The sequence below is a fragment of the Haemaphysalis longicornis genome, unplaced genomic scaffold (assembly GCF_048455015.1).
Source record: "Haemaphysalis longicornis isolate Haplotype H1 unplaced genomic scaffold, Haemaphysalis longicornis Haplotype H1 scaffold_3, whole genome shotgun sequence".
Lineage (NCBI taxonomy): Eukaryota > Metazoa > Arthropoda > Arachnida > Ixodida > Ixodidae > Haemaphysalis > Haemaphysalis longicornis.
In genome coordinates, this window is record NW_027526335.1 from 35,296,527 (window position 1) to 35,312,909 (window position 16,383).

The 16,383-nt window shown below is 47.7% G+C and overlaps 1 protein-coding gene across 6 annotated transcripts in view; it reads right to left on the reverse strand.

Moving 5' to 3' along the window:
* The window catches only part of LOC144174273 (uncharacterized), a 299,423-nt gene that overhangs the window by 140,946 nt on the left and 142,094 nt on the right, over window positions 1-16,383 (reverse strand). The gene's annotated exons all lie outside the window — the stretch shown is intronic.

The window sequence follows — 16,383 nt, forward strand, 5'->3', positions numbered from 1 at the left end:
TCATCGTTAGTAGACTGTCCCACCCAGACGCCTGCCTGGCAGCTCTGGAGAGGACCATTGACCCCTAAAAGATACAGGAGCCTCTTATTTATTATCTTCTCGAAAATCCCGCACGGGCAGCTTGCCAGTGCGATGGGACGACGACTTATAAGGAGGATGCATCCTTCACCCTGTAAGCCCTGGAAAGGAGCCCTGCAGCTATATTTTATTTAAGTGGAGGAGCGTTTCAGGGGTGTCCGTGTGTAGGTGTTGTATCATTGTGTACATCAGTGGTTCTCAAATGAGGGTAGGCGAGGGCATTTCAGGGGCCCGCGAAACCCCCCGGAAACTGTTTTACCCCCACCTCCCTTCATTTTTACGTTTTGGTAAACCTTGCTGGAAACACAAGAAGGTGTCTTCGCTACATGACGTTTAATTTTTGGTGTACTTAGTGCAGCGTAAGCCATTATATTTATCGTTGCCTGTTTGCACGGCTCGCCAGCTCTGCAAATAAGCCAGACACACAAAAGGCAGCTTGTATGTGTTTGGGTGACTATTAGGTGCAAGAGCAAATTGCTTTACAAAATGGCACGCATCAGGATAAAGGTCAAACACAAAAGGCGGGTGTTGGAGACTTTAGTTGGAGTATGTTGGAGACTTTAGTCTCCAAAAAAGTATGTTGGAGACTTTAGCTGCAAGTGCAAATTATTGGAAATTATGACATGGATCAACATAGTTCACATGGGGTCCCCCATCACTTCTGAAAGCCCCGAAGGGGTTCCCAACACCCTTATGGATGAGAACCGCTGGTGTATATGTGTAATGTTGCCTGCATCTGGAGCTGAAGGCTTACGTGACTAGAGCAGCTACCAGCTCACGAAGTGAAGACTGAATAAGAGGCAATTGACTTAATGTTGTCATGTGAAGACTTGCTTTCAGCAGATATTTTGTCTCACATGAAAGTACTTGTGTGATGTGTAGAGCTGGAAAGACGTTCAAGTGTGTCCCCTGTTGAGCTAACACAAGTGTGTCCCCTTTTGAGCTAACAGGGGGCAGGCCAGATGCATGCTCTGTCCATACCTGCAGTGTCCATGAAGAGCTGTTGCTAAATGTGGGTCAGCAACCTAGATTGGGGAAGCCACACCCAAGATGGCTGTGTAGTGGTGGAAGTAAATGGTGGTGTTCTTCCTGGCTCAGTCAGCTACCATCGGTCGTGTTACTCGCTACTCAACATTTTACAATGGCAATGAGAATACGTCTGAACAACCCGAAAGCTGCCCAGCGAAGATTTTAACCGGAACGGAGCCGCTACCACACAACGACCAAATTTTGCGGCATGGCACAAAGCATGCTTCCAGCATTTCCTTCTTCGACGTGCGTGCCACTGACGCCAATAACATCGGCACCAAATGGTTGCGATGGGTGAAGCATTTCGAAAGCTTTATCGTGGCCTGCAGCATTACAAACAACCCTCGGAAAATGGCCCTGCTACTACACTAAGTTGGGGAGGAAGTTTCTGTTATCTACTGTGCGCTACCTGAACCCCCTGCCACAGCAGCTACATCAGCCATTGCAAGCACTGGTACCTCTGGTAACGCCACTCCTCTTTACTCTGCAGCACACCAACAGCTTGACAGCTACTTCATGCGACAGTTAAACACTACATTCGAAATCTGCTGTTTGCAACAAGCCAAGCAACTGGAAAGTGAATCGCTCAACACATTCTGTGCTAGACACCGTCAGCTCCTGAAACACTGTGCCTTCGCTGATGCTGACGATGAGATCAAAAATCAAATTCTACTTTCTGCGACAACAACATGCCTCCGCCGATATGCTATGCAGCACGACCTCGACCTGTCAGGCATCCTCAGGCTAGATAGGTTGTTTGAGGAAGTTGAACTCATCCTCTCCATGATGGAACATGACAATCAGCAGAGCAAGCACAATGCAGCGCCTGTACATGCAGTAAACGCCGAGCAAAACTCACGACCTCATCATCAGTCTAAGCACCGCGGAAAAGCCTCTCCTGAGCCCACACGACATCAACAAGCAGATGCGATGTGCTACAACTGCGGACAATCATGGCCTCACAGTGGAGGGCGCTCCAGTTGCCCCGCCCACCACAAACAGTGCGTTGCTTGCTACAAAATCAGCATTTTGCTCACGTGTGTTGTTCTGCACCCAAAACCATACATGCGGTCGTGAGAGACAGTGGCACTGACAGTGATGAATATGTGTTTACGGCTTCCGCTAATTCTCAAGCAGCGTCTACGTCTCCATGGGTGGACATCGCCATTGACAGTGAGCCCATCTGTTTTACAATTGAGACTGGTGCTACTGTGTGCGTGGTCAGTTTGAAGGGCGTGAAAAGTCACTTGAGCAAGGAGACATTGCCCAAAATGTCAACGAGAGTGTTTGCTTATGGTGCAAGTTCTCCGTTACTATTAATCGGAAATCTGGACATTGTCATGATTTGCAGGGAGCGCACAACAGCCACGAAGCTCTCTATGTCATGTCTCGAAATTGTGCACCGTTGCTCAGCTTTTCTGCAGCATATCTCCTCGGGCACTAGTCCAAATGAGGTAGCAAACAGACTGAATCCAGGAGTGGCATACTCAGATCCCTTCCAAGGTGTTGGCTGTCTCAAGGACTTTCAGGTGCACCTCCATGTTGGCCCCTCTGTTCAACCAGTGGCACAAGCACACAGACATACCCTTCACCATGCGAAAGCCACAGAAAAAAGAGCTTGAACAGTTACCGTCCCTTGATATAATTGAAAAGGCCAAAGGACCAACTGCCTAGCTATCTCTAATTGTAGCAGTGCCAAAACCCCACGACCCCCAGAATATTCGAGTGTGTGTTGACATGCAATGCGCTAATTGAAGCCATCCAGTGTGAGAGACACGTCAGACCAACAGTGGATAACATCATCGCTGCTTTCACTGGTTCCACTGTGTTCTCCAAACTCAGTCTGGAAGATGAACACAATGAGCTAGAACTTGAAGCATCGTCCCGTGTGACCACGTACCACTTTCTCTATGCATGCAGGACTCTTCTGATGCAAGCGACTCAACTTCGGGATCAACACAGCAGCTAGAGTCTTCCAGGACACCATATGTTAGGTATTAGCCAACATCCCTAACGTGCTGAATGTGAGCGATGACATCCTGGTGTACGGAGAGACTGAGAAGGAGCATGACGAAGCGCTGAAGGCTACATTGGAATGTCCACTGGCGAGTGGCCTCACATTGAACGACAAGAAGTGCAAGTTTCCCAACAGGGGCTTAGCTTTTTCGGGTTTGTATTCTTGGGCAAAGTATACAGTCAGACCCCACAAAGGTGTCTGCAATACTGGATGCATCGCCACCCTCCAACGTCCCCTTGGTCTTGCCACCTACTGCGGTCGGTTCATACCAAACATGGCCCACCTCACTCAACCTCTCAGGAAACTTACAGTTAAAGGAGAAGACTGGTGTTGCACAGACATACAGCAAAACACCCTGGACAAACTAAAGAGACTGCTCTCTGAGGCCACAGTGCTTGCCTACTTCGACCCAGGAAAAGATATCATGATCATTGTTAATGCTGCTCTTCATAACCTTGGTGCCATCCTCATGCAGACATCCAGAGGTGAAACCAGAGTTATAGCATATGGGAGTTGTGCCTTTTTTTACAGTCGAGGCACATTACTCTCAAATTGAGAGCGAAATGTTAGCAGTAGAGTGGGGAACTGAGCATTTCCACATCTACCTGTGTGAGACAGCATTTTGTGTACCAATAAACCACAAGCCATTGGTCAGCATTCTCAGCAACCCCCGCTTTCTGCCTTCAGCACATCTAGAGTGTTTGGCACTTCAAATTTAACAATACACGTTTAGGGTGCAACACACCAGTGGTCCAAGCAGCCCACCTGACTGCCGTTCTCGGCATGCAATAAACTTCACCGAACCGTTTCGGCACATGGAGTCAGTCGCTGAACAGTATGTGAATTTTGTTGTGCCCCACAGCATGCCTTGTGCTACAGAAAAACCTCTCTACAAGAGACACTTGGTTATAAGAGACATTCGAATGAGAGCGGTTTGGCTGGTTTTCCTATGTTCGCCATGTTAGCAACATTGCATACAAGGGACCTTGGTTACAAGAGACATGTTTTTCGGGTCCCTTGAGTGTCTCTTGTAACGAGGTATTACTGTATGACCATGGAAGAGGTGACCAAAGCAACGATAGCTGACCTTGGGCTCAGCTCACTCAAGCAAGCCCTCAGTTGGCGCCAACATGATAAATGCCGGAAAAGCGCAACATTATGGCCCTTTCCTCGTGTTGCAACAGAACTGCCAGTTTTCTAAGAAGGCCTGGTGTTAAGAGGCACGCGGATTGTGCTCCCCACCACAACTTCACGCAATGGCAGTGCACCTTACCCTTTCATGAAGTTGTCACCAAGGGCAACTTTCAGATTGAGTACACCTAGGCATTGTCCAGACAAAACAGCCAAAGCTGTTTGACGTGAGAAGGTGTGGTTAGGCTGAATGATTTATAGGCACCCTCAAAAAGTCTGTACCCTCAAGTCATGTCAGCCATTTGGATTGGGCCGTTGAGCTTCAGTCATTTCCCATGGTTCCACAGGAAAACTTTCCTTTGACCTTCTGTCTGGGAGACCCATGACGAAACTTCTCCAAACACTTGCGCTTGGTGCTCGCAACTCAGGATACTCTGAAGCTGGATGGAATGACACTAAAAAAAAGTGTACAACAAACAGTACGTCAACGCTCGGAGACATGCCAGCCCCAACCAGCTGCATGTTGGACAACAAGTCCTCTGCAGACAAGACAGGTCAAATAAGTTTGCTTCTTATTATGACCCACATCTATACACAATTACCAACGTAAATGGTTCCAGAATCACAGCATCTCCATTCAATTCAGACGCGATTCCCTGCAACGGCTGCACTGGTGCACCAAAGCGCTTGATTCGTGCACCGCGTCCCTCGATTGCTCATGGTGCAGCCATGGTGCCGCCACAGTGCAGAGAACTGCTGCACCTGCTACGGAGGAGGTGCAGCAAGTCAGCGAGTCGGTGCCATGAGCGTTGCTGTAGTTGGGGCGTTGCGGGCTGGCAGGAAGCTACTGGCAGCTGCGGCGACAGCGTGAAAATATACGTCTAGCTCTAAGATATGCAGGACAAACTTCGTGTCACCGCTGGTGCGTTCGGCGCAACCGAGATAGCCGTAAACTTCGAGTTGTACAGGACAACAGGCGAGGATGATTAGCAGATGACTATCCTGCACCTCGCTCGACTGTAAACACGCAGGTGCGCTGCTGACGGTGCAGCAGTGTGGTGCACGACACCATGGAATCATGACTGTGCACTGCACCAGCACCACAAACTTCTCTGCACCGTTGCCGTGCGCTGCTTCTGAATCGAACGGAGTTAGCGTCCAGGGATGGAGTGTCGATTTGTCGCAACTCAAGCTTTTCCAAAGAGGCAAGCACAGTTCAGGTGGAACAACACGAGGGCCAAACTGGCATACCAGATCTGGATGATGAAGCTGTGCCAGGCAACAGAGACCTTCCAGGCAACAGTGCAGCTGCTCCTCGCCAAGCCCTGTCACCAACTCCCAAGACTGTCTCACGACGGTACCCTCAACGAATCAGGCAACGACCTGTGCTTTTGAAAGATTTTATGTAACCTTTCTTTTCTTTCCCTGAGGGGATCCATGAACAGCCGTTGCTAAATGTGAGTTGGCAACATGGATTGTGGAGGCCACACCCAAGATATCTCTGTAGTAGTGGAAATAAGCGGTGGTGCTCTTCTAGGCTCATCTACCATCGGTCACGTTACTCGTTTTTCAACACGTTACAATACCTTGTGTTGCGAACCCCGAGTTGTTGGAAATGGATTGTTGGCATGATGATAGGTAGCCCAAGTGCCATTTTGTAACTTCTGAGTATAGGGCGTTTAATTTATTGCTTTCCGCAGGTTTTAGTGTGAGATACAGCGTGCCGTATGTTATGCGACTTATTAGAAGAGCCTGTACAAGACGTACAGTGTCGCATTCCTTAACTGACGGCGGTGAGTGATTTATTGAATGAGGCCGACTAGTTGCATGATGGTGGTTTGCAGTTGGGTGAGAGTTGCGTTGCCAGCCCCGTCTCGTTGAATTTGAAGTCCCAGTACCCAAAGAACAGTCACCTTGGGAATGGATTTATCGTGTATGGTGAGTGAGGGCTCAGGCAGTGGAGATGGTTATCTGCAACGAGAGCGGGCGCGCAGAGCGAGTAGAGCGAGCGAGCGAAGCAACTTTATTGAAAATGCCTGCAGAACGATTAGCCCTCCCATGTAAGGAAGGCGTCACCGTGACGCGGCCATGACGTCTTCCCGGCTGTCGGCGCCTCTACTCCGGCCGCGGCCTCACTACTTCCTTTGGTCGACTGCGCCTGCCCCTGTTTTGGAGTAGAGACGATTTTTCTGCGGCATAAGTAAGTCCGGCATAAGTAAGTCTGCAGGTTGTCAAATAGGTGAGAGTGGCTTGTTGGAGTGAGTCTTCCAGGTCGCCTACTGATCCACCGGTAGTCCAGATGGTGAGGTCGTCGGCATAGAGTGCGTGGTGAATGTGAGAGAGTCAAGAGCTGGTGGTAACCTGAGAAGAGCGACGTTGTAGAGGAGTGTGGATATTACTGAGCCTTGCAGCTCATTAAACTTTCGTGTTTGAAATTGGCATTCGAAATGGTTCCTCGCCACTGGTGCTACCAAGGATTAATGAGCTGTAACATTAGTTCCAAGCGAAGCATCAAGAAACCAATTCTCTTATTGCACTCACCAGGGTTCATAGTATTGGAAAATATAAAAAATTACAGTTTTATGATCGTTTTGTCTATTATTCCTCCAAAAATGACTTATTATCTCTAATTATCTTGGTAACTAATTGACTTACTCAAAAAATAATGGCACATTTGAAATCAATGGGGAAAAAGCCGCAAAACTGACAAGTTTCACAGAATTTACTCAACAATTAAAGCAAGCTGTTTTAAGAGCAGTGTCCCCCCTTAAAAGACATTTGTACATCATCCACATACACTAAACAGGAGATTGATGGAGGCAATGCTGAAGCGAATTCATCTTGACAATAAACAAGGTGCACCTCAAAACTCTGCCTTGAGGCACGCCATTATCCTGAATATGATATTCTTGAATGTGAACTTTTGACACTGCCAACCCGACTCTGACACGAAATATTTGTTTGGATGAGTAACTATCCAGAGCGTTCAACATCTTACATGTTACACCATAGGACTGTACGTCCGCAAGAATGCCCAACACCATGCCATATCATAAGCCTTTGCGATATCAAAAAGTACGGCCATGCAATAATGTTTGTGTACAAAGGCATCTTTTATATATGATTTTAAACCAACCAGCTAATCGTTGATAATCGCCCCGCACTGAAGCCTGCCTGGCAGCTCTCAAGAAGATCATTGTACTCAATAAAGTACACAAGCCTTCAGTTAATTATCTTCTCGAAAAGCTTGCAGAAGCAGCTTGTCAGGGCAACAAGTCTATGGCTTGCGGGAGAAGGGCCCTTCCTCTCTTTCAGAAAATCCACAACTATGGCCTCTCTCCAACACCTTGGATGGTGCCCCGATAGCCATATTTGGTTCTATAAGTGTAGGAGTGTCTCAAGAGTGTCTGCGTGTAGGTATCATAATGTATGTAATGTTGTTTGCACCTGTAGCTGAAGGCTTACAAGGGCAAGAGCAATCTTCAGCTCATTAAGTGTAAATTCAGAGTTTTATGCAGACTTTGACTTGTTCTTGTCACGTAAGAGCTTCCTTCCTGCAGATGTTTTGTGTTGCATGAAAGTGTTTGCGAAGTGTGCAGAATTAGGCACGTGTTCAAAGTGTTGTGCGAGTGTGTTATCCTTGTTCTTATGTGTATCCTCTGTTCGTGTCCATACCCATACCTTGTGTGTGTCTGTGTATGAGTTTATGGATGTGAGGAAGGCCCGCCAGCTTTCCCTTTTTGCCTCACAGTGCACACGCTTATGATATAAGGTTAATGGTTGGGGGGTACCTACAGAGAATACCCCACCCCTTGTTCTGGGTCTCCTGCACATGCCTACAGTCGTCACTCCAACAGGGCCTTCTTGGGTTCCTTGCGCAAGCAAGCCACAAGAGGCCTGGGGAATTGACTTTTTGGCGGCAGCGAGGATGTGCGCCATAACGAGCTGGGTTGCCTCCTCTACATGTATAAGTGCATTATGTAAGTCTGCCGTAGCTGAGATGTCTCTGTGAATGAATTCGAGTTCGCTTTTGTTTCAGTGGACCTATTTTGGGAAGGTGAACGGCTTGGGCCTATGTATGTTAGTGAAATAGGGAAGTGGTCACTACCATAAGGGTTAGTGCCAACATCCCACTCAAGGGATGGAAACAGTATTGCAGAGCCAATAGCCAAGTCAAGGTGTGAATAAGTGTTATGCACGCTTGTTTTTGTTGAATAGGCATGCTCCCGAAGGTGTTAGAAATTTTTCAATAAGGCGCCCTTGGTCATCCGTGCGGGAAGAGCTCCTAAAAGAGGTGCGTGCATTGAGGTCGCCTATAAGAATGAAAGTTTCAGGTAGCTGATCTTCGAGGCCCTCAAAATCGGAGCTTGAAAGCTGGAAATCAGGAGGCATGTAAACGGAGCACACTGTTAATGTTGTTAGCCTACTGAAGTTTGGGGCAACAGCCTCATGGACAGTCTGTAATTGGATAGTGTGACACGCCAAGGATTTCCGGGCAATGATGGCCACACCACCTGAAGATGTACCACCACCTTCCCTGTCCTTACTAAATACCATTCAATTATTCAAGAAATTTGCGTTTGGAGTTTAAGTGTGTTTCTTGGAGACACATCACACCTGGCTGATTGTAATGCAATATCTTGTAGACATCATCAAGATTTTTTAAGGAGGCCTCTACAGTTCTACTGGATGATAATTTCTCTTCCAAATATGTACATTTAATTAAGAGCTACCGTGTGTGTGTTCATGCTTTGTCTTTCAGGGCATGCATTCTTGAAAAGGGGTTTTTTGGGCTTTTCTTCTGGTTTGGACGCTACAGCCCATTCCTTGCACTGCGATGCAGGTAGGAACGGTACGACGTACATTTCCTCATCGGATGTCCGGGGGTTGCCCAGCGGATCGGGCCCCCTGGACTTCACACCCTTTCAGGTGCCCTTTGTTTCAGCCACCACCGTCGCAGGCGTCGGGAGTGCCACGGGCAAGGCAGGCAGTGGGGCGAGGATGAGGGCTGCCGCGGGCCCTCCCGTGCCCATCTCCTTTGTGCCCTCAGGTGTCCCTTGGGACGGTGGAGAGGAAATGGTCAGAGCAGCAGCGCTTCCGGCGGCGATCGCAGTCGCCACGCTTACTGGAGTGGCCAAAATTGGTGATTCCTCAGGGTTCTGGACTGCCGAAGGCAGTAAGGCAAGACACGGGACCACCACAGCCCCTACAGGTGTTGTAGAGGCAGCAGGTGGCTGCTCAACTGGGGGTTGGGACAGCAAAACGTCAGCAAGAAGGCCACACTGTGTTGCTGTGCTGATCAAACGCTCCCCAAACCCCCGCCGGGCAGCGTCTGCGTAAGGTGTAGCCGAAAGCAGGTTGTGCCTTTGGCGTGCTTCTACAAAGGTGATCTTTGCATTTACTTTTATATGGATTATTTCCTTTTCAGCTCTGAATTTCGCGCACACATGCAAATAAGCAGCGTGCAGTCTACTGCAATTTGGGCACTTCAATGGTGATTTCCCAGTTTTCTGACGAATGATAATTCTCGATGCATTTGGCACATGTCAACTTTCCTCTGCATGATTGGGTTCCATGGTCGTATCGTTGGCATTCAAAGCAGCGCCTTGGATTTGGTACATACGGTTGTACACTGCAGCTAAAAAACCCACTTTGACCTTTTCTGGGGGCGTTGTGCGATCAAACATCAGAATTAGGTGCTTTGTCGAACTTTCTTGATTCACTTTCTGGATTACGATTCGTTTCACTGCAGTTACTTTTTGAGGTTGAAGTGCCTCAAGAAAATCTGTCTCTGTCTCAAACTCTACATCTTTTTCTGATATGACTCCTTGCGAGGAGTTGAGGGTCTGGTGTGGTGTCACAGTGACAGTCAAGTCGACCAGCATGGTCTGTTTCAGTAGGCTCTCACTTTTGATTTTTCCTTTCCACTTCGACGACAGTCACGATGCATTTTGCCAACAGAACGACAGACTTCTTTGCAACTGGGGTGTTCTCTACAGAATGAATGACAAGAAACTTGTGAAAATATTCTGCTTTCCCTTTAGCTAGTACTTTGGTGCTGCCCCTTTTGAGGGGCCGATCATTGTGGGAGGGGGATAAAGAAAAAAAAACAAGAAATATTGAAAAAAGCAAGGGACGGGGGTACTTCCTTCGCTCGGTTTACCCTAATCCAAGGCACTGCTTTAAATGCCAACGATACGACCATGGAACCCAATCATGCAGAGGAAAGTTGACATGTGCCAAATGCACCGAGAATTATCATTCGTCAGAAAACTGGGAAATCACCATTGATCCCGGAGCTCCCTGCCTGGTCAACAGACAGGGAGCCCATCTGCCGGAGCTTGACCAAGGCTCCGAGGGCCACCGTTTGTGGTTTCTCATCCTCCACCTATAAACAACTTGCCACGGTTGGATACAGCTTATGCTGGGGGGCTCGGGGTTCGCGGTGTCGCCAATGCCTTCACCATGATAGTCACTTCTTCATGATCCTCCCCCACGGTTCAGACGCCCACCTGTATGAGACACTCATTCAAGCCTGCACTGATGGATTCTGGGAGTGTGGAGCTGTTGAATTCTAAGGTGAGGTGTTTTGTGAGGATTTTCTCGTTTCCTCTGTGCATGATGATGCATCTCACTGCTATCATGCTCCAATGACTCCGGCCTTGCAGAGGATCGATTTCAGTTTTTGTTTAGGAAATCTGTCCCTGAGATTACACCCAGTGGCCTTCTCAAGCTGCGGTTGAGTGTGACTGATCTCCAGATTGGCCATGCAGGTTTGGTGAGGGGGTTCATGGCTTGCAGCTGATTATTGTTGATGTTGTGATATGTATTTATTAAATTTAATTACAATCCCTGCCTTGACCTTGGTCATCGCTAGAGGGGGAGATGGGGGAGGGGAGTTGGAAGATGGAGGGGGTTGGGGGGGTAAGTGTCTGGACTAAATGTGGTCCTGTATGCCGGCTGTTCGAATGCAGTAGAGAAGAAAGTCGAGGGCCATCTTTCCATGCTCTGTAGACACTTGGGGATGGGTCCACTCTCACAGCGTTTTTGGCTTGACATGATGCGGCATTAGAGCATGAGTCTCTGTTTGCTGTTCATGCAAGGTGGGCCAGTTCCATAGCAAGGAATGGACGTCAGCGACTTGTTGGCTGTTAGGTGATTCACGTAGCTTGCATATACCATTGCGAGAGTGTAGTTGAAAGCAGGTCATCGCGTGCAGCATTACAGCAGTGTTTGTCCGATCACGTAAGAGTGTGATCTTTACCCACCGATTATAACAAGATGGGACAGGGTCATCCTCTTTGGGTAGTCGAGTTGAAGCGCTGCACATCACTCAGCACGTGCTTTGGGAATAGCTTCCTTGTAGTCATATTCAAAGTCATTTCCTTCCTCTTCCTGCTTGTCAGGCAGAAGCTCCAAAGATGGAGGTGTCCATACTTGGAGAGTGGAGAAGGCGTTCGTAAGTTGCGATGGAGGTTTTAAGCAATTATCGGGGTTGAAAAGAATCTCCTGTGCTGCCTTGTGTGCCTCTCTTCTCGCTGCCCGGTATCAACGCCAGGGCCCCAAGAAATTGGAATAGTGCGGCTGGCGCGGCTGGTCTGACGGAGATCTCTTGCAACTGCAGGAATTCTTGCAACCGTCCGGCTGCGTGTTATTTTTGCCAAATTCTCTCACGGCTTTCTCGGAGTCCATACAGAGCATAAGTTTTTGGTGACTCAATGGAGTTTGTGACAGCTATTCTGTGTGCCTCTTCCGTCGCTAGCAGTAAGGCCCCCAGTTCTGCCTCTTTCACAGATGGGGTACCACGGAGAGCCTTGGCTTTTTTTGTTCTGGTCTTGTTGCAGTATCATGCTATGGTGATCTGATTGTTCTGAAGAGTCGCATAAGTATAAATCATGCATGCTCCTGCATCGTCGTCAGTACGCTGAAGGCGGCGTGTCAGATGTGCTGAGCTTGTGTTTTTGGGCATGGGCCGGTGGTCAATGATGGCCCATACCCAAAAACACAAGCCAGTGACCAAGTTGACGAAGGATGGCCCTGCTGGCTTGAGTGCTTTCGAGGCGTAGTAGTCGTGAGGCTTATTAGCTTTCTGCTCTGTCTTCTATGGCGCTCATTCCTGAGTGAAGGTGGAGATTGTAAACCATTGCAAAGCGAGGCAGAGCAAGGACAACTCGCATGGCTTCACAGTTAAGGCACTCCACAGGCTCCTTTTGCTTCCTTGCGAGTTTGTACGTAGATGCTATGCCCATACATCGTCTTTGGAATCAACAGGGCATTTACCAAAATGCGAAGAACGCATTTGACGGCCCCCCACTTCTTTGAAGTAGCCTGGTGGATCTGGGCAAGGGTGCTTTTCCACGTAGCGGTCAATTATTGAGCCATGTGGTAGCACCCCCTCCTCATCTACATCCGGGCCGATAATGCAAACAGCAGGTTGCTGTCGGATTGTTTGCCCAGCCTTTTATCACCACTACTATGCACACAGACTTCTCTCATGATGGAACGACTCCTACCTCAATCAGGAAAGAGAAGATCATGTTTAGGCATTGCCTCCTGTATCTTTTCAATGCCAAATGCATCGCCCGCTTCACAATGGGAGTGAGTGGGTGCCCATTTCGGCCACATGTCTTAGGGTGGGGCTTAAACTTAACTGGGATCACCCAACCATAAGTGAATTCAAGAGCGATTTTTGCCTGGTTGCCAAGGCAACTAATGCTTGAGACCGTCAAAATAGTGGTGCTCTGGCCAGCAATAGAAAATTCAGCATTGCGGTGGAGCACATTTTGCCTACGTTGCCGCTTTCCATTACGCGTAGCCCCAAGATTAACTGGTCACATGACTAAAGCACTGGGAAAACTAGTAATTGGGAAAGAGTGGCAGGAGTAGAAGGAAAGGGCTTGGTTGGCCGCTCGGAGCTGATGTGTTCAGCATTGAAAAATAAAGGAGGTTTAGGCCTTGCTGCATTGCTTGTTCTTGTTCGCCTATCAAAACTCCCTTCGTCCAAGGCGTGATGTCATCTGCATAGGTCGTGAAACATAAACCTTCAATCTCATCCAAGCATAGGGGAAGGTCAGCCATGACAATATTAGATAGTGTTGGTGATAAGATGGAACTTTAAGGAGGAACCTTAAGATAAGATGAAACCAACTCGTACTCGACAATGGTGGTCTTGCAGAAGATTTTGTGTGCTTTGAATAACTGCCTCAAGAAGTACAAAGCTAAATGCTTTCTTAACGTCGATGGCTACAACTAGACGAAGATCACACGATGAAGTGTCAGCTATAACATCTTCAGACAGCTTTTTTAAGCTGTCTAGAGTAGAAAGGCACCTCCGGAATCCCATTTGCCATGGGTAGAGTTGCCCCGTTGTTTCTGTTGTTTCTAAATGCCACTGAATTCTAGCAAGAACAACTCTCTCCATAAGTTTGACTTCTAATAGGACTTCTTCAGTTCCCAGTATTTGAGGTGAAAGCCCTTAATGGCCTGTTCAGCTAAAAGCCAATGTCCAACGTCATGGCAGAAAAATGAACCCTTCAGAGGAGTTCCATGGCAAGAGGCGTTTTATAGCACGTGGCATTCCACAGCACAAGCTTGAGCAAAAAATCTGGCATCCGGCATCGGCTTCCAGAATGGAGGGAAAAAAAAGAAAAAGAAAAACAACTCCTTTGGAGGCACGGCATACCAGGAGGCATTCAACAAGGTGAGCGTAAACAGGGCAGCAATGAGAGGTCTATGCCAGTGCACTAGAGATGAAGGGAGCAGAAGAAGTAGTGAAATTCACTACAGCAGTCAACTCTCCCATCACACAGCAGCAGGACCGAGCACTGGCGCAACGTGCAGGGGGCAGATCCAAGACACTGGGATGAGTTCGAGCAGATTGCAAAGCAAAGCATCCGAAATGGCAAGATTACAATGCCCTTCAACAATGTGAGGCACAAGCAAGGCGATTCAGCGTTCAACAGGATATTCATGCTTTCACATTTGCTGAACTTGTGCCCTGACTTACGTCCTTATTTATATTGAAGCCAACAATGCCTGCTTATTTGTTTATTTATGTTCTTTACTAGCACGTTGCCTTGCATCGTTACCTTATCTTGTGTTCTGTTATTTTGCATATCCTTGTTCTTCCGCATGCCATATCGGCAACCTTGATAGGGAAAGGTGTAGCTTTTCGGTCCCTTTTGTACACTGTTCTCGGCTTGTCGACAGTGCTCTCATTCTAATCTGATGCTTCCAGAAACGAGACCAGAACAGATAAATGCGTGGAGAGTAAAGGCCGCGGCATTCTATTAACTGACGATCGCCTGTACATGTCACTCTGCTTCTTTGCCACTTGCTCCAATAGACCTTGTTTACACCCTGCATCGTCCTTGGCTTTGTAATAATATCAGCAACTTCCTAAAAGAGTATTGCCCCACATCAATCATCCATAAGCTATTTTGTCTTATACTCGGAAGATTGATGTTTTTAAACATTCTGTTCTTGTCAAGACTATAGCGTAATGCAATAACCTTGACTTGCAAGTTTTTGTGGAACCCAGTACCACCGACAGCTTTGAAAAAAGATTCCTGAACTATGTGGGGACCCTTGTGTCCCTATGTGGGGGACCCTTGTAGAAAGTCCCAAGTCAGCAGTCAGACAACGGGCAAAGTGAGTGAGCATAAACGGCGACATTTAGGAAACGACAACTCGAGAGTCGCCTAACCAAATGTCACGAAAACCAGTTAACCAAATGTCACGAGTGGCAGTATAACTGGTACATAGCTGGAAAACCCCCCAGTGATGTAAAGGTTATCCCAAAATAATTTCTAACTTTCAGCAATTTTTTAAAGGGTAGATAAAAAATTCAAATGTATACAGGTTGATACAAATGTGCATTGATATGAGTTTACTTGCAATGTAATTGTTATGTTTTTATGTGCTCTCCTTTTCCTACCACTGGGAAAAAGCATCTTTTGCCCAGGAAATTTCCTTTCGTAGTTGCAACAGGCTTTTAGCTGAGCAGTACTTTTCAGCGCTGTGTTGAGGAAATAAGCTTTCCAAAGTTATCCCAGCCCAGTTCCTACTACAATCTGGCACTCAACAGCACTTGCACAAGTTCAGCCAAAGAATACACCCCGACTGTGCCTAAACGAGGTACGTCGTATGCACTTGTCCTGTATTTGAGGCCAAAGCCTCATGTGTGCCACTGTGAAAACAAGTGGCATCAGCATTGTTGTGACCGAAAGATGGTCATAAGAATATACTATCGTCACGCAAGCGCAGGGGAAGCAGACAGTGTGATGGCAGCAGCAGCTGACCAGCCAGGCTTGCCTGCAGAGTGACAGAACACTGTTCGGCTGCTGTTCTCCTCTATTGATAACCCCTCTGGCTGCCACATGTGAAGTGCTCATGCCAAGATACAGGGAATACCTGCAACACTGCAGTTGCAGGTAATAACATTTCACTCCTATATGAAAGTGCTTAAAACGGGAGTGCTCATACCACCAGATATAGTGGGTATAATTGCGAGAAATTTGCTAGTCCACCATCCAAGGCCCTCAGCAGGGCCTTCTTTGCAGTGAAAGCCCTTGGGCAAACAGCACATCGTTCGACTGCAGCGCCCTCTATATTTACTGACATTGTTTGCTGTTAAAAATCTCTTATGTGAATTTAATTGCTGTTTTAATTGCATGTCTGTAGTCTTGGCAGGCCGTAATATGTGTCCGGTGGTTTATTCAAGCTGGCTGCATACAAAAAAGGCATCTGCAATCTAGGCTTTTCAAGTGCAGACTGCTCGAGCAGACAGCGCGGTTCGCCAATGTTTGTCTTTCTCTGTTTAGCGTGCCGGGAGGGCCCCAGTGGAAGCCCGCCAAAGGGAAGCCACCGAGAGCGTGCGCAGCGTTTCCGTTTCAAGTATCACTGGTATCACCTCCCAGGTGGGTGGCCTTGCTTCGCGGTCGATGCGGTTGCATGGGCGTCAACAATATCCAGCTTTCCTTACCCAATTGTTTGATTTTTTATTTTTTCTTGTCTGGCAAATTCACTCAGCATTTCGAAAATACTGTGCGCACGTCTGATCATCTTCTCACCGCAGGGTGTAGCAAGCACAATGAGCAGTGGCGTCCAAGTAGACAACGCTATTTGTG